This window comes from Mytilus californianus, unplaced genomic scaffold, assembly GCF_021869535.1.
Source record: "Mytilus californianus isolate M0D057914Y unplaced genomic scaffold, xbMytCali1.0.p SCAF_2, whole genome shotgun sequence".
Taxonomy (NCBI): Eukaryota; Metazoa; Mollusca; class Bivalvia; order Mytilida; family Mytilidae; genus Mytilus; species Mytilus californianus.
The window spans coordinates 12,229,915-12,255,085 of NW_026262668.1; the positions used below are offsets into that span (position 1 = coordinate 12,229,915).

General features: G+C 32.5%; 1 pseudogene; it reads right to left on the reverse strand.

Moving 5' to 3' along the window:
• Positions 1 to 3,727: 3,727 nt before the first annotated feature.
• On the reverse strand, positions 3,728 to 5,994 carry LOC127728888 (uncharacterized; annotated as a pseudogene).
• Between the last annotated feature and the right edge of the window lie 19,177 nt (positions 5,995 to 25,171).

Consider the following 25,171-nt stretch of genomic DNA (forward strand, 5'->3'; position numbering starts at 1 on the left):
TTGTCCATTCGTTTGATGTATTTGAGCTTTTGATTTTTGCCTAAGTGACTTACCGTTTTGAATTTTCCTTGGAGTTCGATATTTTTGTTATCTTACTTTTTGTTATAAATGATTTGTTCTATTCAATATTTTTTTTATCTTTTGCTGAAGGCCTCATTATGACTTTGAGGTGTAGAATATCAATAACGGTCCTATGCCTTGCCTCTGTGTTGCCAAGTGCGTGTAGGATTTTTGTGTCAAGAATTTATACACCACATCCCTTCTTTTTACATAGTTTAATGAATACGATGATCTTTGATAAAGACAACTTGAAAATAGATGGATTACAGTCATTTTTGACCGCCGTATTGTGTCACTTTGTTAACACTTGTACTACCTCACGTACCATTTAGTCTGCATATGAACAAGACGATTATTAACATTGCGATATATTATGTTTTCCCGTTTTAATTGTAAGCTAATGCAAAAAAACAAAAAAATATTAATGGTTTGAAATAAGCCCTTAAAATGGTAAGTCCCATTTAGATTTTTCAATGCTAATGTTATATTCACGGCAACTTACGAAATAGTACTGAGAACTGTGCGCCTCTCCTTGCCGATCTCTTCTTATTTTCATACGAATCGGAGTTCCTTCAGACACTTGTCAAAAACAAGAAGATGAAAGAAGCCAGGTTATTTAATTTCACTTTCAGATATATTGATGATGTTCTTTCCATTAACAATCCGAACTTTTCTGATTGGGTTCCATTAGTATATCCCCCAGAACTAGAAATTAAAGAAACAACGGACACGGCTTCCTCCGCCTCATTTTTAGACTTAAATCTCGAATTTGACATACACAGTCATCTCAGTACAAGAATCTACGACAAACGAGACGATTTTAATTTTGAAATTATCAATTTCCCCCACCTTAGTAGCAATATACCAACTTCACCTGCATATGGGATATACATTTCCCAACTTATTCGGTATTCAAGAGCTATCAGCTCCTACTCAGACTTTGGAACGTCACCAGTGTCTGATCAGAAAGTTGATGAACCAGGAGTATGTCAAAGAACGTCTCGTCCTTTTTCTAAAAAAGTTCATCGGAAGGTACCAAGACCTTGTTGATAAATATTCCGTATCAACTTCACAAATAATACACGATGGTCTTGAAGTATAGATTCTAGGTACTGACGTTGTTTATCATCTTAATAACGTGTTATAGTTTTCTTTTATTTGTCTTTATTAATATTACTTTTACTGTTAAGTCTGATTTTTTTTGTGATATCCATTTGACGTGACTCTGTCTTATGTATCCCGTCATACTTTGAACGACAAAATTATTTTATTTTTATCAATATTACTTTTACTGTTAAGTCTGTTTTTTGTGATATCCATTTGACTTGACTCTGTACTTATGTATCCCGTCATACTTTGAACGACAACATTATTTTATATCTACCTGTGTGACGTCAAACGCGCGATTCTACGCCAGTACTTAAAATCTTTCAATCCTTTATGTGTGGATTTTACATAGATTAATAAAATCGTATAATAAAAAAGCAAAATGAGGATGTTTAATTTGATGTATGCCTTTTTGTGCTTCATTGTTACATTTGTTTGTTTTTATAGTAATTAAGGTGATAACACAATGTTGACTGCTGTACCCCAATTTTTGACATTTTTACCTATTGTGTCTGTTTGTTTTGTTCACGCATCGTTGTCAATATAATGGAATTTGATGCGACTGTCATACAAGTGAGAGGTTTAGCTAGCTATGAAACCAGGTTCAATCCACCATTTTCTACATAAGAAATGCCTGTACCAAGTCAGGAATATGACAGTTGTTATCCATTCGTTTGATGTGTTTGAGCTTTTGATTTTGCCATTTGATTAGGGACTTTCCTTTTCGAATTTTCCTCGGAGTTCAGTATTTTTGTGATTTTACTTTTTTCTTACCATTGTTCGTGTTTGGAGATGTTTTAAAAGTCATATGATACTTCAAATTTAAAAAATTAGTCGTCTTGAATATGTGTCAACTATACTTGAATGGCTAACTTTAACTATTAAACAAGTGTACGGGGACTTTGTTTTAAAAGAAATTTGTTTTATCTTATCAAAATCTTCAGAAATGTACTGCTATTGAATTATTGTCTTCCTGTACTCTAATTCGCCGATATTTGACCGTATGCAGTGACCTTAACTTTAAGACCTCTCATTAGAACGTCGGCCACCGCACATCGCAAGTGCGAGGGCAAAACCGTGATGAAAGAATGTAAATAAACGTGGACTGGATGGTAAGTAGTAATAAGTCATACTTAAAGAACAATTTAAATACAGGAAATCATTTAAAAATTGGTACGGAAAAGTTTAATTGACAAATGGGAACGCATGGAAAATATAAAAAAGAGTTTACATCGCTCTTTCAATTCACTTATTTTTCACGTGCTCCACGATTCTGTGTTGATTGTTTATCTATGTCACGATCCAGTAAACTTCGGAAGCATTAGGTTGCGATCAACAATCACTGAATGAAATATTATTTGTCGATAATACGTTATAGATTCGTAATAAATGTAAAAAAACCAAACTCGCATAAAGGACTTAGTTCAGTAGACATTGTATATGCATACATTTGTTCAATTAATTCCTAAACATTAATTTTACATGAATTTCGTTTCATATGACTTTAAACTAGAAAGAAAATATTGCTGGTTCACGACAACTGTAACAGTAGTTAATGATATTACAGTGCTATATAGTAAATAAAAACGAAAACCGGAATAACCAAAACTATAGTTCATTAAACCAAATCAACCATCACCACCTGACTGGAATTATAGTCTTTTAGATTTTTTGAATCCCCTTTTGGATACAAAATCTATCAATATTTATACTATGAACACATGTCCGCACTTGCCCTCGCTGTGACATTGTGATTGACAAATAATTAGTTAATGTAAATAATGTAATATTCTGTTTTACAAATAATTAAAAGAGGGTTGAAACTAACAGTTTAACTCCGCCAGAAAGGAATGTTCTCAGTCCGGAATTCCGTCATATGTTGTCTTTAAAATATTGATCTAACGGTTTTTGTCGTTTCTAGGATTTCGTTTTGATGTCATATATTTTGATAGTTTCTGTTAAATTTATTCGCATATTTTCAAGACTAAGAATATCTAGGCGTTTCAGATCTTGACATATTGAATGGACACTTGTCTATTATTTAAGACAGTATGTTGACCTCTATATGTCTTTTGTTTTTAGTTGTAGTTTTGCTGTTGCGTGAAGTCTACTTAATTTGCCCTTTTTATCCATTTTTATATATAAGTTTTAAATTATAAACAAATATCCAGTGATAACAATATCCGGGACGATGGTATGGAGTGGTCAATTGTTCAAGACCGTATACCGTCCTCTAGGTGTCTTTTATGGTCACTAGTGATGTTTGGAATATGCTTAATTGAGGCTTACATATATTCATACGGTAGATTTTAAATTATATGATATAACAAACTTGAACAATATGCTGAGATTGGACTAGGTTTTGCTAAGTCTCCATCAGAGCATTTATTCTTTTTTTGTTTTAAAAAATCACTGAAGTAGTTATTATCAGGTTTAACGACACTGAAATAAAAGTCAAGCAAATCTAAAAAGATTATCGAGACTACCCAGTATAGTTAGGTTAATCACGTTGCACTTTTTTATTCAGAATTCAAAATTCGGGTAGGTGCCTATATTCAAATTATTTCTTAACATGTCCCTCCGAACCGTACTTTGACATAAAGTTGATTCCAATGTCACCATCGAAGGATGGTTCGAGAAAAAATTGCACGGAATATCGATCAGTTCCAAAGTCTATTTCGCGATGTCGAGTAGCATTAAAACGACCACCCATCATTCTTGAAAATACATCTCCAATATTCATTACCAGCGTATTTGGTTCAAGTTTTAACCATCTACCCTCTGGTGCCAAAATCTCAAGTCCTTTATAATTAAAAGTAGTTAATAAAGTTAGAAAGTTAGAGTCCGTGTGATCCAGGGTTGTCACTACCTAATCGTCCTCAATCACCGCATTTTCAGGTTGGTTTTTATACCAAGGTGGATAATGGATCAACCTAAAAATTTACATAGGCCTGACAGAAAATATAGGTTCAAAGGCATGCTCATCTATACCTAACCCTATTGCTGCTAGTCGCAGAATTTCCAGAGCAGTTTCGTGCATATATCCGTATGTCTGAAGCAAAAACTTTTAAAAAGGAAATGTTCCGTCCTCATTTGGCCAGACAGACTTTTCATAAAACCAATTTCCAGGGGCAATTGTTTGGTCATTTGGATCAACATCTCGTCCGAATTCAAATCCTTCTTCTCGACTAGGCTCATTGTCACCTACTGGGAAATACCCGCGGTAAACATTGTTACTTTCGGGGTTCCATATATTTCTAAGCATTGTTTTCTTTGTTTCCATTGGTTATTCAAAGAACCATTGACAGCATTCATAAAGTTGATCATAGTTCAACCCCTGCACATTTTCTATTAACAGAAATCCAGTGTTTTCCTTCCAAACCATCGACAACACTTTTAGCAACTTCTGACCTGTGTGTTTTAGCTTTAGAAATGTCAACAGTGGGCAATCTTATTGTCTCTTTTTTACCATAGTGCTTTTATTTATTAGAAAATTATCAATATACTAAAGTATTTATCATGTTTAAGTGAAAATTCTTCAAACTAATTATGTTGACCGAACATTTCGCTGTCTAAAGTAACGTTCCCTTTGGGAATTTCACCTTTCTTGCCATCAGGATGTTGCAACAATTTACAGGTGTACTTGGCGGACATTTCAGTAAATGAAAATAACATTTTAGAAATATGGTGCGAACTCAGCGCTTTTCTTGATTCACCTCAAACCTAAAAATTTGAAAGCCAGGGATTTATAAATACGTAGAATGACTGGGATCTATATGACTTAAATGGACACCATAAGCAGAACAGCCAAAAACCTATCCAAGGTGAACTTTGCCCGAGAGAGTTGGAATCTTAGTTTCTAAATAATTTTTCATTTATCAACGGGGAATTTTGAAATAGTTGTTTCAAGATGATACCCTTTGGTACTAACAGTCCACCGCAGCATTATCGACCAGTGCTGGTTAAAAAAAACTTTATAAATTTCCTACGTCCGAATTAGCGCTTTTCTGTTTCACCTTCATCAAGAACGCTCAAAAAGAAAGAAAAATGAAAGCCAGGAATGAATACGTACTTGAGGATTTAAATGACCAAAAAGGACAACAAAATATAGCCAAATCCATTTATAATCAACTTTGCCTAAGGGAATCGGAATCTTAGTTTCTTGTTAAGTTATTAACTTATCAACGGATAATTTAAGAAAAAGTATGTCATTTAAATCACGTCAGTGGCGAAGCATAAATGACGGATTCAAAGCTTTTCTGAATAAGCTTTTAACACTTATGGTTAAAAAAATGAAAATAAGAATTGAGAAGCAATTTTCATACAATTGGAGCGTTGTATTCATATTCAAAACTCAAATTACAACTGAAACCGTCTGATTTGAGTTTTTCTGAGGGAGATGCATCACTATTTGTTTTCAAAACTGTCATACAAGTGGGAGGTTTAGCTAGCTATAAAACCAGGTTTAACCCTCCATTTTCTTAGGAAAATGCCTCTACCAAGTCAGGAATATGGTAGTTGTTTTTCACATGTTCCGTTGATTGATAGCATTTGAGTTTGTCAGTTTTTATAGACTTCCCCTTTTTGAATTTGCCTTGGAGTTCGGTATTATTGTTAAACTTTTTTTAGCTTAATTCTAGGAATGAGTTATAAGTCTGATCTTTTCGTATGAATGTCGGTGGGCTAAAATTTGTGGTATATTACAATAACTATAAAACAAACAAAAACTCGTCTACCAATTTGTGCTATATTCTTCTTGTTGCCCGTTGTTGCCTGTGGGTTAGTTTCTCTTTGATCATTTTTGTATGTCTCAATGTCAAATTGCATTATTCATTCTGTTTGTTGCTTGGTCAGTATTCACTTGAACATTGAATGAGTATTTTTCCATTCTTATTGTCATGTCAAAACAAAGCTCTTTTCATTCGAAAAGCTCTTATATCAGAACACCAGAATCATGTGACATTTACGCCTAATATGGTTATTGGGGAACACACGAAAACGTAATGGGTAGCACATCTGGTTTTAATTTCTTTTTAAATGATTTTTTTTTAATTATGAAATAAACAGGTAAAGATCGTTTTCATTATTGGAAAAGAATGGATGCACCCTTGAAGATCCTTGAACGTAAGAAATTGTATTGATTTTTCTTACTTGCATAGTTACAAATTTCAATGAACAAGTAGATTCATTATGGAGTAACTATATACATTAATTATGTGTGCATTTAAACAGGGTCTGATCCTGTTAAATAAATTTTGATGCTGATAAAAATTTAACTATCTCGAGTGGATAAATATAGTAATCAATGAGATTGTGTAGCAGTATTGATATGTAACGTATCTGAAAAACGTCATATATGTATCAATTTCTATCAAGATATTTAGACAAGCTATTTATTTCTAATGGTTATAACCGGTGTGTTGCTTCATTTCGTCGTGAAAAAGAGTCGTTCATATGTGGTATTTATTTTTTATGATTGAAAAAATAAATAAATGGAAAAAAAACAAAAAAAAATCGTAATATCTTAATGCGCTGAGACACAAACAATGTCCTGAGACAACTATCAATCTTTTAACTCCAACATCTGATTTGGTGCAAACTATCTGTTTATGTCATTCCCCTGACTTTGTGCAAACAATGTCCTGAGACAACTATCAATCTTTTAACTCCAACATCTGATTTGGTGCAAACTATCTGTTTATGTCATTCTCCAGACTTTGTGCAAACAATGTCCTGAGACAACTATCAATCTTTTAACTCCAACATCTGATTTGAGGCAAACTATCTTTTTATGTCATTCTCCAGACTTGGTGCAAACAATGTCCTGAGACAACTATCAATCTTTTAACTCCAACATCTGATTTGAGGCAAACTATCTTTTTATGTCATTCTCCAGACTTGGTGCAAACAATGTCCTGAGACAACTATCAATCTTTTAACTCCAACATCTGATTTGAGGCAAACTATCTTTTTATGTCATTCTCCAGACTTGGTGCAAACAATGTCCTGAGACAACTATCAATCTTTTAACTCCAACATCTGATTTGGTGCAAACTATCTTTTTATGTCATTCTCCAGACTTGGTGCAAACGGTTTCTTTGACAACTTACAATATTTTTAGTCAAAATTCTGACTTTGTGCTAACTATCTGTGTATGTCATTCTCCTGACTGTCCTGAGACAACTATCAATTTGTTTTAAGTCAAACTTCTGACTTGGTGCTAACGACCAGGTTATGTCATTCTCCTGACTGATGCAAACGGTTTACTTTGACAACTAACAATTTTTTTTAAGTAATATTCCCGACCTTTCATGACAGTCAGTATATAATATTTCATGCAAATATATGAATGTTACTATCAATTTTGCATACTTTCACAAATGCATTTCACATTGCATAAATCAAACCAAAATTACACATCGGACTTCAAAGTTATTTTACAATTAAAATGTTTAGTATATAAATTGAATGTTGAATGAAAGGGATTCTAATACATAATCTTGAAAAGCTAATTCCACTGTTAAATCTGAAATTCGTCAATAATAGTTACGACACTTATACAATTATGATATTATGTCAATTCAAATCTTTAAAAATAAGAATGACCAAAATGCTAAAACAAAAAACAAACCTTACAGGATGTTTTTAAAATTGTTACTACCTCAGAAACCATACGAATAAGGTTGATACACATCCGACATAATTTGAGGAATGAACATAAGATTTAAGAGAATTTATTTTTAAAAGATTTTTATTATATACAAAGTACAATCGACATAGTAACGAAACGTTGGCGTGATGACGAGCGCTGTGGGCACGATATTAACCTAAAATTTATTTACAAAAACTAACCTTCGTGTCTAATTACTAGTACTTTAAAAGATATTTTTTAAATCGTCTTATAATATTCTGTATTCGTCCCTGACGAGTCTCAATTTATATATATATACAATGTTAATGTCTGCTTCTGTTGTTATTTAACTATAACTACATTCGTCTAATTTATATTTTTCTTTTGTATGTACCATTTTGAACACACACATTATAGTATAGAGCTCAAAGATATAATCATTGATGCGGCGTAAAGCCAACATCAATCTATCAAAGATATAATGCAATATTCAAATTAAAGTCAGATAGTCATGTTATGTAGGTGCAAATAATTTTGGATCCTCATATTTTCAATTGAAAAAAAAAAATCAACAAGAAGGTGAAACCTATAGAGTCAGCTTTATTTATGATTCAACATTTTAACAATTTCCCAGGATTTCTTTCCCTCAAGGGGTCCTGCTAATTCGACAGAAATTTGAATATCAAATAGTTTCAATATATCAGCTCAGTAGTGAGTGCTTCGGTACTGACATGATTTATAAAATAATCTTCTTAAATTCTCCGTTGATAAATTAAGAAATCATTTGCATTGTTCTTGAAAACAGTCTTTTTTTTATTAATTGGTTGGTACTTATCATGCATACAGGAAATAGTGTATTACAATAACCTAAAACTCATTATGTATTTGATTTCTTTTAAAATATCTTGGTATGTTTTTTTCTTTCATCTGGAGTCAAAATTCAAGATTCACGATGGTCCAAATATCAAAACCACGGCAAGAATCAGGCTACTTACAGGCCCTTTTCGAAAAAAAAAAATGTATTGATTATATGGTTGCACATATATAAAACAGTAATGTGTTTTAATTGTATATTCAAGATAACATTTGATTTCGACGTGAACAGAATATTTCTATATTCTAGGTTAAAAATACGAAGGAATGAAACATTTCTTATAGGTTGGCATACAATTTAGCATACTTTTCAAACAGCAACTTAGCTAACCTAATGATTTCAATGTATTATTTAAATTTTGTTTATCTATACCTGCATAAATACTGCATAAATTAACACATCAGGTCAAAAACGTAATTTAGATTCTCAAAATGTGAAAATGATTTTTTTTTTACATTATCTTGAATTGTGATTGAAAAGTATTGTCACTGTTAAATAAGAAAAGTTTAGACACTTACTGAAATTTTATTCTGTCGTTTTTCAGATCTTTCAGTTAAGAATAGTCTAATGCAATAAACTCCAAGGTAGTCTTCAAAAATTGCTAACATTTCCAAAAAAGGTTGACTTAATCCGACATACATAGGTAGACCAAAATGAATTTATAAGTTATATCATGTGAAATATAATTGATAACAATATTTGTACTTTATGCCTTGATTTTAGATGTAGGAGAGCATTCATTTTGATTTTTTTAAATTATATATTAAAGTGCAATCGATATAGAAACTAACGTAGGAGTTGTACCTTTGATGGTAAACAGTCCTAAAAACGTACTTAAACAATTTTGATGGAAAGTTTTTGTTTGCAGGTGTATCTCAAGTCTAAATTTAAACATATAAACGGTTTTATTGTTGATGTCAAAAATGATTAAAATGATATAAATGGATTGTTTACATCTGTTTCCATGTTAATAAGAATGTAATTACAGCCTTTATATATAATTGTTTTTCTTATGTATATATATTTTTACGCGTACGTACAATATAGTAAAGAGTTCATAGATATAAAGCAATATTTAAATTACAGACAGATAGTCATATTACAACTGAGTGTTCAAGAAGTTGCGTTTTTATTTGGCCTCATAAAATGCATTGGGAAATCTACGGAAAGATAAAAAAAAAAAAACTCCCCCACAACAGCATATGGAAGAAAATCCTTCAAATGAGTAATGATAAATTCGTTAACAAATAAGTAAGACCATTTTTTAAAAATGCTCATATAAGGTCCGAGGACACAGTAATCGTCCTTAGATTTTCGTTGTCTAGAAATATAGTCCTTAGTGTGGACAGTGTATAACTTGCATGCATGACATATTAAGTAAGGGGATGAAATTACATGTTAAAAAAAATTTGGATTCTGAATCTTTATGTTAAGTAGTGATTTGGTCCAGGTAAAAAAGGTCAAAAACTAGTATGTCTGAAGCTGGCAAACTGAATTTTAGACCCCCTTAACATAGAATTGTCAATATTTTGAGTTAGAGCTGGTAGACTTTTCTATAATTTTGATATAATTTGTCCCAATAGTAGTACACTACACTGTGAAAATTCTTTTTGAGATAGAGCAGGTGCGATTTTTTAAATTTGACTTTATTGTCTAAAAGAAATGCACTACGAAATAACTGTGTTCTCGGGCCATAAATGTATATTTGCCATTACTGATCTTATTTTCAAATACCGGAAACAACATACAGTAAATGTATTATCTAGAGCAATGGAAGTTGCTAATACAGAACTGTTATTTTGATGTTGACTGTGGCACAACTTCGGACAAATTATGTCAGAAGTATTGCAGTACCCAACGATACTATGATTTATAGTTGAAATTCTACTTTGTAAAATCATGAATTTAGTCAGCTGTTATCATACTCTAATATAGGAACGTGGAAATGCTGTAAAATTAAGAACCCTTTCTATAATGACCCATTGTTTAATTTTCTGGATACCGTTGGAAATTTTGAAGGCCTGCATCACATGTTGTTTTGAGAAACATAAAAAGCTAACTATAGATATGATTCAACATTTAACCAAAAAAATTGGAATTTTCAAATCAAGTTGTTTTTAAAACTTATTAAAAGGAAATTGCAATTATGAGGTATAGGACCAATTCCCACTGAATTTCTTTCACTCACACGGACCTACTCCGAAAGTTTCCAAAATCTACTGGACTTAAAATAATGTCAGAAGGGCAGCTCCAGAAGATATGTTTCATCTTTTGGATAATTGCCCCTCGCTTGTCAACTTCAAATCGTATTTAATTAGCAGATAACGGTATTGTATTTTAAGCTCCGACGGCATCAAATAACCAATTGATGCCGTTGGAGCTTAAGGATGTATTACTCTGACGTTCCAGACTCGTTGAAATCTCGTTCTGGAATTATTCCCAAAACATGTAAAACAAGTGGAAAATATCAATGAATTTAAAAAAAGTTATAATCAAACTTAAATCTGTGAAAAAATTGTGTATTTACAATAAGTAGTTTTTGAGTAATACAATTTCAAATTTTATAACCAATCAAGTCAGTCTCATTAGCCAAAAATGTTGAGAAAATGGGTGAGGGGTACAAGAAATGATTTACCAGAAACATGTACATCCCATATCAATTTTTCCTTTTTAAATTTCTTAGATATGTATTTTTTCGATCATTTATAACAAAGAAGTTGAAATAATATGCTTTTTGTTCTAAGAAAAGAGAAAAATCTCAAATTTACAAAATTGACAGCATGGTAAATTCGACACGAAATAGCAACAAAATTTTATAAGACTTTCTTATATTAGTCCACTTCATCTTAAGTGAAAGTATGAAAAAAAGTTTAATTGTGAAACTGTGATTTTTTTCATGATAATAGCCCAAAAATGGGTAAAAATTGATGAAAATTGGGAAAATCATAAAAATTGGCTACTTTCAAATGGCTGTAGCAAAAAAAAAAAAGAAGTGCACCACCATATGATTTTTTCTTCACCAATTAATTTTTTTACAGTCATATAAACCCAAAAATCAGGTTAAGAAAAAAAGTTTAATTCTAGAAATCTAAAAATATGGTGTACAATACTGTTATCTCCATTCTAATGAAACTGACAGAAAACAACGTCAAATCATACATTTAAAATCTGTCATACGTCGTCTGCGCTTGTGCGTACGTTTTCATAGCATCAATTGAGAATTGATGCCATGAAAATTGGAGACGTTATCCAATCAAAACGAACGTGACAAACGATGTTGCATTAGAATTGACATTCTACACAATGTACTTTCAAAAGATACACTTAATCCAGTTTTGGATTACACACAATTAATATTACATGGGTATCTCAAGAATACAAAAAAAATAAATACATATTTTGTGAACTTATTGCTCAGTGTAGAAAGGATATCTATATATAAAACTCGTCAAATAAAAGTATTTGATGACAAAGACATTGACATAAAAAGGTTATTTATTTTTACCATGAAATGTATGTACTGTATGCATTTACATATTACATCACGAACAACAGATTGCTTCTTTTCGAGAAATATTATGTTAATAAAACCCCACTTATTCGATATGACCAAAAAAGTTTTCAACTTCTAATATAAAAAGTGGACTGACTATGTTATTTGGTGAAATATTATTTCTTTTTTCTTTATTTTTAAATGTGGACTTTCATTGATCTAAAAATAAAGAACAAGTTACCTCGCCTTAGACGGTAAAATGACAATATGATCAATAGACAGTCACTTGTGTTTTTTCTGTTGTAACTCTTATTATGTTTCAATGAATTAATTATTATTTTTTAGGTCAAAATATGTATCTAGATGGAATTCAAAAACAATTACTAACAATTTGAGGGATAAAACTAACAAATATTGTTTTTATTACAGTGATCTCAGAGATTTGCTGAATCACTTTTATTTGTAAATATGTGAATAAAATTTTATAAGAGAAAAAAAAAGTTAAGATAAAAAAAAAAAAGTTAAGGCGAAGTGTACGTAATTAACTACTCCACAGAATTTTTTTTAATTTTACATGTGGATTCTGCTTGTAAAAATACATCAGACAATAAAATAAAAAAAGGGGGTAACCGTTTTCGTTTTTCAGATACAAGCTGTTGAAATTAACAGCATGATACGCCAAAAATACAAAGGATATATAGGGAAAATCATAAAAATCGGCAGATATTTTTACTTTATCCAGATTTTCTAATTCGTTGGTCCACAGAATTTTTTTAAAAATCGATATGCCATTCAAAAATGAACGACGAACCCATTGGTGCAAAGAAAGTCCTTAGCAACCGTGCTAGTTTTCAAGCTATATCCTGTGGAAGTTTGACTTTTAGCGGAAAGAATAAAAAACATTCGGCGACGTTATTGATGTCTACTGTAACGTCATCACAATTTCTACTCTATATAACGCTATTATACCGTACAGTGTCGTAACAAAATCCTGAGTGTGTATAAAATTGAGAATGGAACTGGGGAATATGTCAAAGAGACAACAACCCGACCACAGAGCAGACAACAGCCGAAGGCCACCAATGGGTCTTCAACGCAGCGAGAAAATCCCGCACCCGGAGGTGGTCCTCAGCTGGCCCCTAAATAAAATTGTGTACTAGTTCAGTGAAAATGGACGTCACACTAAACTCCAAAACATATAAATGAACTAAAATTAAAAAAAACATACAAGACTAACAAAGGCCAGAGGCTCCTGACTTGGGACAGGCGCAAAAATGCGGCGGGGTTAAACATGTTTTGTGAGATCTCAACCCTCCACCTATACCTCTAGCCAATGTAAAATAAAGAAACACATAGTAATACGCACAGTAAAACTCAGTTTAAAAGAAGTCCGAGTCCGATGTCAGAATAGGTAACAAAAGAAACTAAACAAAAAGACAATGATACATAAATTAACAAAGGACTACTAGCAGTTACTGACATGCCAGCTCCAGACCTCAATTAAACTGATTGAAAGATTATGTCTTCATCATATGAAAATCAAGTACAATCCCTCCCGTTAGGGGTTTAGTATCATACAATCATAAAATATATGAGAAGAACATAACCCGTATCATGCCAACAACTGGTTTTAGAATAATAGTGTTTATTTCCGATGCAAAGACCCTATGAGTGAATCAATATTAATACCAAAATATGTAATCCTTAATGACCTGACAACAGTATCGTAACTATATCCTTTCCGAATAAGTCTGTTTAAAGGTTTGGTTAGCTTTTGGGGTGAATGCCGACATTTTTGTGCTTTGTAAAGAATATTACCATAAAATATTGGATGTGAAATACCTGAACGTATAAGATGTCTACATGTTGATTTATATTTACGAATGATTTATAACTCATTTTCCTAATTATTGCAAATGCTCAAGCGTAATCAATTGATAAGGAAATAAACTGAGTATTTTTTATGGATATTTCTGCTGCCAAAAAAAAAGCAAATTGGCAAATAAATATACTGCAAGTGAAAGAAAGTTACTGTATAGTCTTTAACTCCATCTTTTCTTAATTGGACAGGGTTCCACATCTTTTTTGAAATGCTTGTATTTATAGCTGACTATGGGCTTTGATCATTGTTGAAGGCCGTACGGTGACCTATAGTTGTTAATTTCTGTGTCATTTGCGGACTCTTGTGGAGAGTTGTCTCATTGGCAATCATACCACATCTTCTTATTTTTATATTGTATTGTTCTAATAATTATGAATCAAATATCAAGTTTGAAATTGTCCCGGTTAACACAGCGTTGACAGAATGATTCTATGCGTATTTAAATAATCGGTTATAATATTGGGATCGCGTATACACGTCTTTTTTAAAATCTTATTTCTGCATGTTTGTATTTTAAAAAAGTGAATATAATTTGCTGCAGCTTTTCATCCTCACCATTTCCGGCACTATTCGAGGTCTTGCGCACAAAACCCATTTTATTTGTCAGGTTCACACACGTGCACGTGACACAACTCTGCAATTTTATTTTAAAAATTTCCTGTCTCGATCGCTTTCCCTTTCTTTAACTTCACGACAAAGCATGATATAATGTTTGCTGGAGATTTTAAGTAAAAAACGAAATAATTTATTGTACCATTATTTGTTGAATATCCACATGCACGACTCCCAAAAAATAAGAAAACTGCATCTGCATATTATCTTGAGAATTTTTATGGCTGTAATAAGGTCAAAAGAAGAACCCGCATATGAATTTTAGCAAAGAAAAACAGATCGGATTTTTTTATATAACTTGTTCCTGTATATAATGCAAATGAATTGCAGTTTTGTTAATATAATATGAAAATAAGGAGATGTGGTATGATTGCAAATGAGACAACTATCTGCCACAGTTTAAGGTAGATCGGGTGTCTTTTTCTGAGCGTCCGTTCTGATCATGTTGCAAAAATACTTTTTCGTTTTAAAAATATTTTACCAAGTATCATTTAATATACAACAAAATACCTAAAACTTGAAATTTAAAGATTAGACTATCAAAAAATTAAGTGTCGTAAAGTATATTTAAAATTTTTGGGGATTTTTTCAAGAAAATAAGGCCCGTGACCCCCTATTTTTATTTGATATTTCGGAGTTATTAATGAAAAGCAATTCTCTCATCGAATTTTAGCCAATTCTATCGTTTAATGTTTTCGCAATAAGGAAAACTTAAGTTTCCCCTATATTAACAATATAAAATAACCCAAATTTCGTTAATTTCAATGCGTTATTACGAAAAAAACAAGGTCCGTGATTCCCAGTTTTTATATTGAAATTTGAAATTACATTGACCCAGAAGTCTTTTACAGAAGTTTAAGAAAAATCTATCGTCCAACATTTAGACAACCCAGCTACCTTAAATGATGTGGATGTAAGCAATTGTTATAGGCAATCATACGGCCTTCAACAATGAGAAAAATCCATATCGTATAGTCGGTTATAAAAAGCCCCGACATTGTAGACCTTATTTTCTTCACCCCTCCCCCTTCTTCCCCTACCTTATACTACTGCTGAATGATACACAAAAGCACAACAAAAGAAAACAAATTTCGCTATCCCTTCGAAATTGGAATTTGCAAAGATAAAGATAAAGAAAAAATAACACGTTCTATTTTTATCATACATGTGTAGTTTCAGTTTCAACTTTGGTTCTAAATTTAGATTTTACTTTCCCCAAAAATTGCGGACGGAATAGAAGACACCTGTTTATTTTCTGCACCTTGAAAACTGAGATTTGGATGACATAGATTTTACTCTGAGATAAATGTAATAGTGCTCAATTCTTAGTTTCTGAGTGTGTAATGTTTTGTGGACGGAATCTGATGGTTTTTTTTTGCTGTTGGCTTTTTCTTCGGCTTATAAATGTTGTACTAGTGGTCGATTACCCCTTAGTATCTTTTATACTTTTTACATAAATAATAAAATATAAAACATCATAAAATTTTCAATTGCATAAAAACGGACATGCCAACGTCTTTCTTGTTCAACACACAAATTCACATGCAATTATTCGTTACCTACAATTTTACGCTACAGTACACTGTGAATTTCATTCAAAACTATGGTTTTTCAAAAAATATTGTGGGGTCAATTCTGGTTTGATTTTAATGAATTTGATACGAATAGAAGCAGAATTGTCACTGGTTTATTTGTTTATTTGGTTATAATTTTGTTGTTTAGGCGTTTTTACCTTCTGTTGAAATAAACACGAGTGTACCTGCTCCTGCGTGTCTAAAACAAAAACAGTGGTAATAGAGTCAGACTAACTCACAATAGGATACTCAGATTTCTGATTGGAGTCATTATAATAATTTCTTTGAAGTTTTGAGATAGCACATGAATACTTGTTTGGATTCATGATATACCGCACGAAGTCATTTTTCTTTCATGTGCCCATTTTTATTTCATGGAGTAGGGGAGATAACCCGCGTAACTAACGACGCACGTTTTTTATCCTAAATTCCGCTAGAGGCGTGCAATTACGTACACTTCGCCTTAAGGTCATGAAACATGAATGTTATAAAATTTTACCAGAATGTAATGGTTTTGTTTTGAAATTTTGTTATATATAATGGAACTCTACCAGTATTGATGACCCACTATAGTACTAAATTGCTAATTCATAGTTCCTACATGATAATTTTGCCATCATAATTCTTTTCACTGTATGGGATAAATATGAGAAGTGTTGGTGTACTTACTCACTGGCAGGGTGGCAGTAAGTTTGTGCCAAGTAAAACTAAAATCAGGAATAAACGACTAAATTGTTCTATAATTAATAAGAATGCATGGACTTTTTAGCTTCAATTTTTCTCTTTTACATACATCAGCCTACAATAATTTCATTTTTGTTCAACACTAGGATGTTAGAAAATTGTTCACATTTATAATCCAACAATTTCCTTGTTTAATATTATTCATCTGAAGAATAGAATTATTTTTAAAATACCCATAGCTGGTAATAATGCATTTATTTTCCCTTTGTGTGCGGAAAAACAATTTCTCACTCATTGCATATAACGTTATAAAGGGACATAACACAAGAACGGTTAAAGTGACGCCACCCAAATTCAAACTTGATCTGTGTTTTATGATAATATGCATTGTTTATAAGTATCATAACATTTGGTAGAGGCAAACTAAAGTTAGAGAACGGAAACCAATTTCAGGACGTACGGAGGGACAGACAGACAAGGGTAAAACTTAAAGCCCCCTCCGCGGGGGCATAAAAAATGTTTATATATTTTTTGTGTTTACTCATCATGATCAGACAACATAAACAATTAGACTAAAGGGGAAAAAATTAAAGAGATTTTTCATGTTTGTGACAATTTATTTAGAGGTGATGGGTTATCAGTTTGGTGCTTAAAATTAATGTTAACTGAAAATTGTCCATCCAAAAGTCTTCTAGTTAGTATTATAAGGTCAAAGGATACCTTAAAATATACAGGTTTGCTTTTAACATCTTACAACTGATAAACTCGGAACTTGGTTGCATCCTTATCGTTTTTATCACCAATTTACGGGACGTATTATGGTATACCGTTGTCCGTCCGTCCGTCTGTCCATCCATCGTTAACATGTTGGACAATAACTCAAAAATACTTTAACCAATTTTCAAGAAACTTTGGTGAATAGTTTATATCTATTGACATAAGCTCCCTTTCGATTTTTATAAAATTTAGATTTTACGTTTCTGATTTTATCCAAAAAAAAGGGGAAATTTCCAGTTTTCGGACAATACATGTTGTGTGTATCTCAAAAATGCTTCAAGCAGTTTTCATGAAACTTTGGTGACATGTTTATATCTGCTAAAAAAAGCTCCCTTTAGTTTTTTTTTATAAATTTCTGATATGACATTGAGGAGTTATGGAACTTTATTTTCAATAAAACAACGGGCGTACCATGCTTCATTTCTTTCATTATTACAATGTCCTTAATTTTAAACTTTACTGGTAGAGTGTATGAATGCATGTATCTAAAAACTATATACTTTAATTTGAATAATGTAATCAATATACATTTGTTGTCAGTTTATTTCTCCCTTTTTAAAAGTAGTAGAGTACAGAGATGTGTCAATAAATAAGTTATACTGTATTAATGTTTGAACATTTTTATTATTTGTAATGAACCATATTAATTTTCATAAAGTTCTTTTAAACTTTTTACAAATATCTTAGAGAAAAGAAGGTTTGAGAGCAAATACAATGCAATTTCCAGTATAATAGATATTTCCAAGGGGCATAACTCCTTTAAAAATATTTGATCGGCACTGATTTTCGAACGTGTCTGTGACATTGCTTATATAAACCCTTGATATAAATTGATAAAAATTTGGCAAAAATTGTACACATGAGAGCGCTTACAATGCAATTTTCCATATAACTAATATTTCCAATGGCATAACTCTTTAAAAAATATTAGATCGGCAGTGATTTTCGAACTAATCCGAGACTTTGCTGATATAAAGAGAAGTGACTTTTAAATGGAGGTTTAGACTATATGACATTTCAACAATATGATAAGGGTATCTGACAAGAAAGTAGACAGGTTTTCACTTAGGCCTAACCTTACCTACTTATAAGATTTTTTTTTTCATTTTTAAACAAGCACTATTTAAGTCAGACTGTTTCCACTCTTAAAACCAGTAAAAAAGTTTAGAAAAAAAATTTGGCCCAACATAAGTGTACCCAAATTGCTCCTATTACCCAATTTGCACCAATTTTGCATAAAAAGCAATAGCAAAATAGCAAAAATGTTCAACACCATAAAATCTACAAATCAGTCATCATGTCCAAAATTGTCAACTGACTCTTGATAGAAGTTATTTCCCTTGGATGATGTTTTTCATTTTTGTCAAAAACTATAGGAGTTAAAGAGAAACTTCAAAAAGCAAAAAAATCAGCAAAATAAAATTTAGAAGTAATTTTACATCCCCAAATTGTCAGACTACTCATCAGTTATAGGATTTATTGCCATTAAATAACATTTTTTTTCAAAACCTTTAATAAATAAACCTATAAACTGTTTACAGTAAAATGATCACCATTACAAGACCTACAAACATATCTATAAATAAGCAAACATAACTGTTTGCAATAGAGGGAAAAATTAATATCAAAATGGTATATGTTTTACCAGGTAGGCAATTCAGGCTGTTGGGGGTCTCTTGTTAATGATTCAGTATGAATTCAAAATAAAATTTGTGGAACTATGTAGAAGATAAGGATACATCTACAAAATAAGTACAGGATGGAAACTTTGTCTGTTGCTTATAAATAAATGGTGAAAAAAACTGTCAAAATAGGTGCAAACGTGCCTACATACCTATCCTCACTTTTTCAGCATGTTAGCAGAGACATGAGTATTATTTTATTAGGCTTTTATGGTAGGTTTGACTCTATATCTGACAACTTATAAAAGATAAAAAAGCCCTAAATACTAAAAATTAATAATTCAGTCCTTCTTGAAACCGAGGCCAAGGGTTAATTAAGTAGCTCTGGATGATAAGTAGTTCCTATCATATGCAGCCAAGTCAAGTAATTCATAATAGTGCATAACTATGTGAAATCAAATACTGAGTACAAGTAGAAACATTTGTTACTGTAATGAAGTTATCTTTTTCAGATGGCAATTGAGAAAAAATGTGGATTTTAGTGAATAGAAAGAAATAAAAAGATGTGGGAGTTCAAATTCATGTAAATATCCAAGAGTTACTTCAACTTTTCAAAATTTCTACATGCAGTTTTCATATCACTACAAACCAGTAAAAGTCTGAAATGGCCTATATCTGTACTCGACTGTACTGATTTTTACTCGACCAGTCTGAATTGGTCTGAATTTTACTCGACATTACTCGACCCCAGTCTTAACCATACTCGACTGTACTGATTTGTACTTGACCCTTGCCTTTGCCATTGAAAATAGTCTGAACTATTACTCGACCAGTCTGAAACAGTCTTAACCCATTCTCGACCTGTACTCGACCTATTTTTTTCAATCTAAACCATACTCAACCAAAGGTCTGAACAATACTCGACCAGTCTGAACCATACTTGACCAAATAACCTCTACTTTCTCTAAATTTTAACTGTTAAAATAAATTTCTTTTTAACTGACATGACAACAGCCACAATAAAATAAAGATATATTATAAAAACAGATTTTTACATTCTTACATGATTCTCAGATTTATCAAAAAGAGATAGTTAAATCAAATTATTTTATGTAATAACTTAAATATTTCAATTTTAAAGTTTTAGAGTTTTGTTAAAAAAAGATTTTCTTTTACCTAAAAACCACACCTATACTGAGGGTAATTAAACCTTATTAAGGTGTTTCTTGTTTGGCATGTGTTTTTTTTTAAATTAATTTTCCTAAATTCCTAAATAAAAACTACATAGGTTTCATGGTTACATACATAAAATGTACAATAGTTATATAATTATCTTTTAAATGAGGTAACAACAGCCAACAAAATCACTGAAATTGTTTTACCTTATTTTAGAAATACCTCTATTATTATAATTTGGGATATATTATATACAATATATAACAAAAAGGGATGAAAATTAAAGAAATTAGTAAAATTGTTCTTCTGATTACTGGTGAAGTATAAAGTAATACCTCCTGCTTGGAGCAGACTCATGAAATAGATCACACCTGGTCAGAGAGTATTAAATTCTAAATAACATTCATTCAAAATTGCAACATCCTGTGAAACTTAAATCACAAGGCCTTTTGAATTCACTAGATAAGTAATACACGAGTTTAAGAAAAATAGGGCTTTCTTTTTACCCGTAAAACATACATGTACTGAGGTAATTAAACCTTATTAAAGTGCTTCTTGTATGCCATGTCTTTAATTTTGACAAAAATTATTTAAATTTAATTGAAATAAATTTTTACTGTAACTTTGGAACACATTTCCTTTTTTAAAAGTTTATCACAGGATTACTATTGAAGTGCTATTATCATGATTATATTAAATTCTTGGTTTAACAAAACAAAGGTGTCATTTTTTAAATTTATCAAGTTGCTTTATATGCTATTTTATATATATTTTAATAAAAAAAATGTTCACTGCATTATTAACTAAACTCAACTGACACCATAAAAGAGGGACGAAAGATACCAGAGGGACAGTCAAACTCATAGATCGAAAACAAACTGACAACGCCATGGCCAAAAATAAAAAGATAAACAGACAAATAATAGTACAGATGACACAACATAGAAAACTAAAGACTAAGCAAGACGAACCCCACCAAAATTGGGGGTGATCTCAGGTGCTCCGGAAGGGTAAGCAGATCCTGCTCCACATGTGGCACCCGTCGTGGCCAGCCGGATTATATGTGAATTGGGAACTAGCACAGGTGCAATCAGGAGGTTTAGACTTGAAGTCGTCAATGTTGAGATCCTGCAAAACGTGTTTGTAATTGAAAATTTTAGTTGCAATTGGATTGGTATAGGTATAAGAAATTATTGGTACAGACTGATCTTTAAAATAAGGAGGTATTTTCGACTGAACTAATTTATGATGAAGGATATTGCCTAAGTTGACGCCATCGAGACCTTTGTTGGCAAAGGAAAGTTTAAGAAAAGATCTTTTCTCTTTTTCATCTTTTCCAATGCGAACTGGTTTGAAAAGTCTGTGACTTGCAATATCCGAAATGACACTGTAAGTTTGTATTGGTTTGAATGAGGGTTTGTAACATAAATTGAACAGAGAATGAAGTTTTGAAAGGGGTAATGAATACAGTTTCGTGCGAATGTGATGAATACCTAATGGCTTTTGTATAAATGGCAGAAAGTCATTAATAGAGACATCATGCAAAGTAGGTGATGTATAATGACGATGACCATGACTGCGTCTACGTCGAGGAGTAGAGTTGAAAATATTCATCACATTCACCGAGCTACAGGAAGGACTAGATAGAATACCTATACCATCAATTTTGTCATTGCAACCATATGGTGTTGCAGTTCCCAATTGTCGAATCCAGTAGTCCTCTTTTTCTACGGAGAGGCGTTGCAAGTTGAGGATTGTTAGTCTTGTGGTATATTTTTTCGATTATACGAACTGTCATAGAAACGATGGAATGATCAGGCTGATTAAAATGCTGGTACAGAATGTCGTTTGCATTGAGGTTGATATCTGATCTATGACCGCACATACGTTTGTTTAGCCTTCCTTTCGTTTTACCGACGTAAACCAATCCACAAATGGTTACACTCTAATCCGTAGACGACATTTATAGATTTACAATTCAGATCATCGTAACTTCTACTACAGTAAGACGTTTTAGTTAAATTGCTAGTGAATTGAGCGTCTGTTATTAAAATTTCACAAGTTTTGCAGCCATTAGTTCCACATTTCGAAATGAGACAGTGTTGTTCAGAGTCATCAAAATCCAAAATGTCTTTAAGGAGAACTGAACATGGCTGTGTATGTGTACTATTGCTATTGTCACTAGTAATATGATCTGAATGAGTCATGTTTGGGATATTTGTCATGTCTGGTATGAGGGGACACCTGCCTTATCAGACGACACCGTGTCCATGGTGACGTCTGTTTCGGACCTTTTTATACTGGGCGACGTCCGAGCCAGTATCCTGTTTGATCTTCGTAAATTCATGCAATTTTGCTACTGGGCGGATGATGTCCTCGGGGACAAAATGTCCACCAGCAGAGACATCGACCCAGTGGTTATAAAAGAGAGACGAAAGATACCAGAGGGACAGTCAAACTCATAGATCGAAAACAAACTGACAACGCCATGGCCAAAAATAAAAAGACAAACAGACAAATAATAGTACAGATGACACAACATAGAAAACTAAAGACTAAGCAACACGAACCCCACCAAAACTGGGGGTGATCTCAGGTGCTCCGGAAGGGTAAGCAGATCCTGCTCCACATGTGGCACCCGTCGTGTTGCTTTTGTTATTACAAATCCGGTAAATAGTCTAATTCGGTAGGTCACATTCGTGAAAAGGGAAGGGTATTTTAGTTACGACATAAGGAACATATCCGATATCATCTGTGAAACGATTATTCCATAACGGTTAACCAATTCGTGATGGCGTCCGTAAAATTTACGAAGGGATGATTTCAACTTCAGCATTTAGAAATTTGGTTTAATAGCTTCCTTGTGAGCAGCAATCCTCTATCAAGGAAATCATGATAGGAAATACAAGCCCGGGAATATCGTATCAATTGGGAGATATATACTCCGTATGCAGGCGCTGCTGGAATGTTGCTACATAGAAATGGAAAGTTCACAATTGGGAAGCTGAAATCATCTCTTTTGTCGTAAAGTTTTGTTTTCAACCGACCCTCATTGTCAATTTCTAGATGTAAGTCAAGATATGAGGCAGACTTAACTGTATCTGTAGTATCCTTTATCTCTAGTTCGATGGGATAGATTCGTTCAACATAGTCACCAAATTTTGTATTATTTAGTGAGAGAACATCATCTATATAGCGGAACGTAGAGTTAAAGGATATTGCTAACTTCTTATCTTTTTTCCTAAGAAGTTCCTGTATGAAGTCAGCCTCATAATAATAAAGAAACAAGTCGGCAAGAAGAGGTGCACAATTGGTTCCCATTCGAATTCCGACAGTCTGTTGAAAAACACGTCCTCCAAACGTAACAAATATGTTGTAAATCAAGAAATCAAGCATCTTGATAATGTCAGTTTCAGAGAATTTTTTGTTTGAATCAGAGTGATTCTTTACAAAGTAGGATTTATCTCTCCCCAAGACAAGATACTTGTATCTACGTTCGCCATTCTTTTTAATGAATCAAAGTAATACCAACTCTTTCAATTTGTCTTTTAGTTTGGAATGGAGAATACTTGTGTAAAGTGTAGAAAAGTCAAATGTTTTAATACTATTGCAAGATGAGAGAGTCTTGGATTGTATGTACGCTTAAATATCTTTGGAATTTTTTAGTATCCACATCTGATTCACGCCACCTCTAGAATAGGCAGTTTCACAATAACTTTGGAGCCCGGCTTTGATTGCTGATAAAATAGATGGTAATAATTTAGAAAGAGGTTTTGTGGAGCACTTGGAAGATCCAGCAATATACCGTTGTTTGTAAGGACACTTATGTAGTTTAGGTATCCAATACAGTGATGGAACATCCAGTTCTTCATCTTTGGTTGAAATTCCAAAGGAACATAGAACAGACCTATGATTATCCAGGATTTCTTCTTTGGTAAGTGTCGTGAGGGTATATGTTGAGTTTCCAAGTGAATTGTCAATACCTAATTCATTTATCAAGCAGTTTATGTAATGATATTTACACACAAAAACGATGTTGTTTGGGGCTTTATCTGCGGGGACAACAACATATTTGTCATGGAGGTAGGTCAAGTGTTTTGCAACATTTGGGTCTTTAAAAAATGATGTAGCGTGGGTATTGGATATGCCCATTTAGTTTCTTAATTCGGATTTGTATCAACGACATCACAGCCTTAATCCATTCGGAAAGAGTATCTACGTCTTCTTTCTCGCGTTTAGCCCATTGCCTGGCATAATCCTCGACTGAATCCATCAGTATTTTGAAGTTGTATTTCCAATTGATGGATTTAGGCTCACGATATTTCGGACCTTTGGATAACAAATTTATTGACAATGTTGAGGTCTCCGGTAATAACGTGGCCAGCCGGATTATATGTGAATTGGGAACTAGCACAGGTGCAATCAGGAGGTTTAGACTTGAAGTCGTCAATGTTGAGATCCTGCAAAACGTGTTTGTAATTGAAAATTTTAGTTGCAATTGGATTGGTATAGGTATAAGACATTATTGGTACAGACTGATCTTTAAAATAAGGAGGTATTTTCGACTGAACTAATTTATGATGAAGGATATTGCCTAAGTTGACGCCATCGAGACCTTTGTTGGCAAAGGAAAGTTTAAGAAAAGATCTTTTCTCTTTTTCATCTTTTCCAATGCGAAC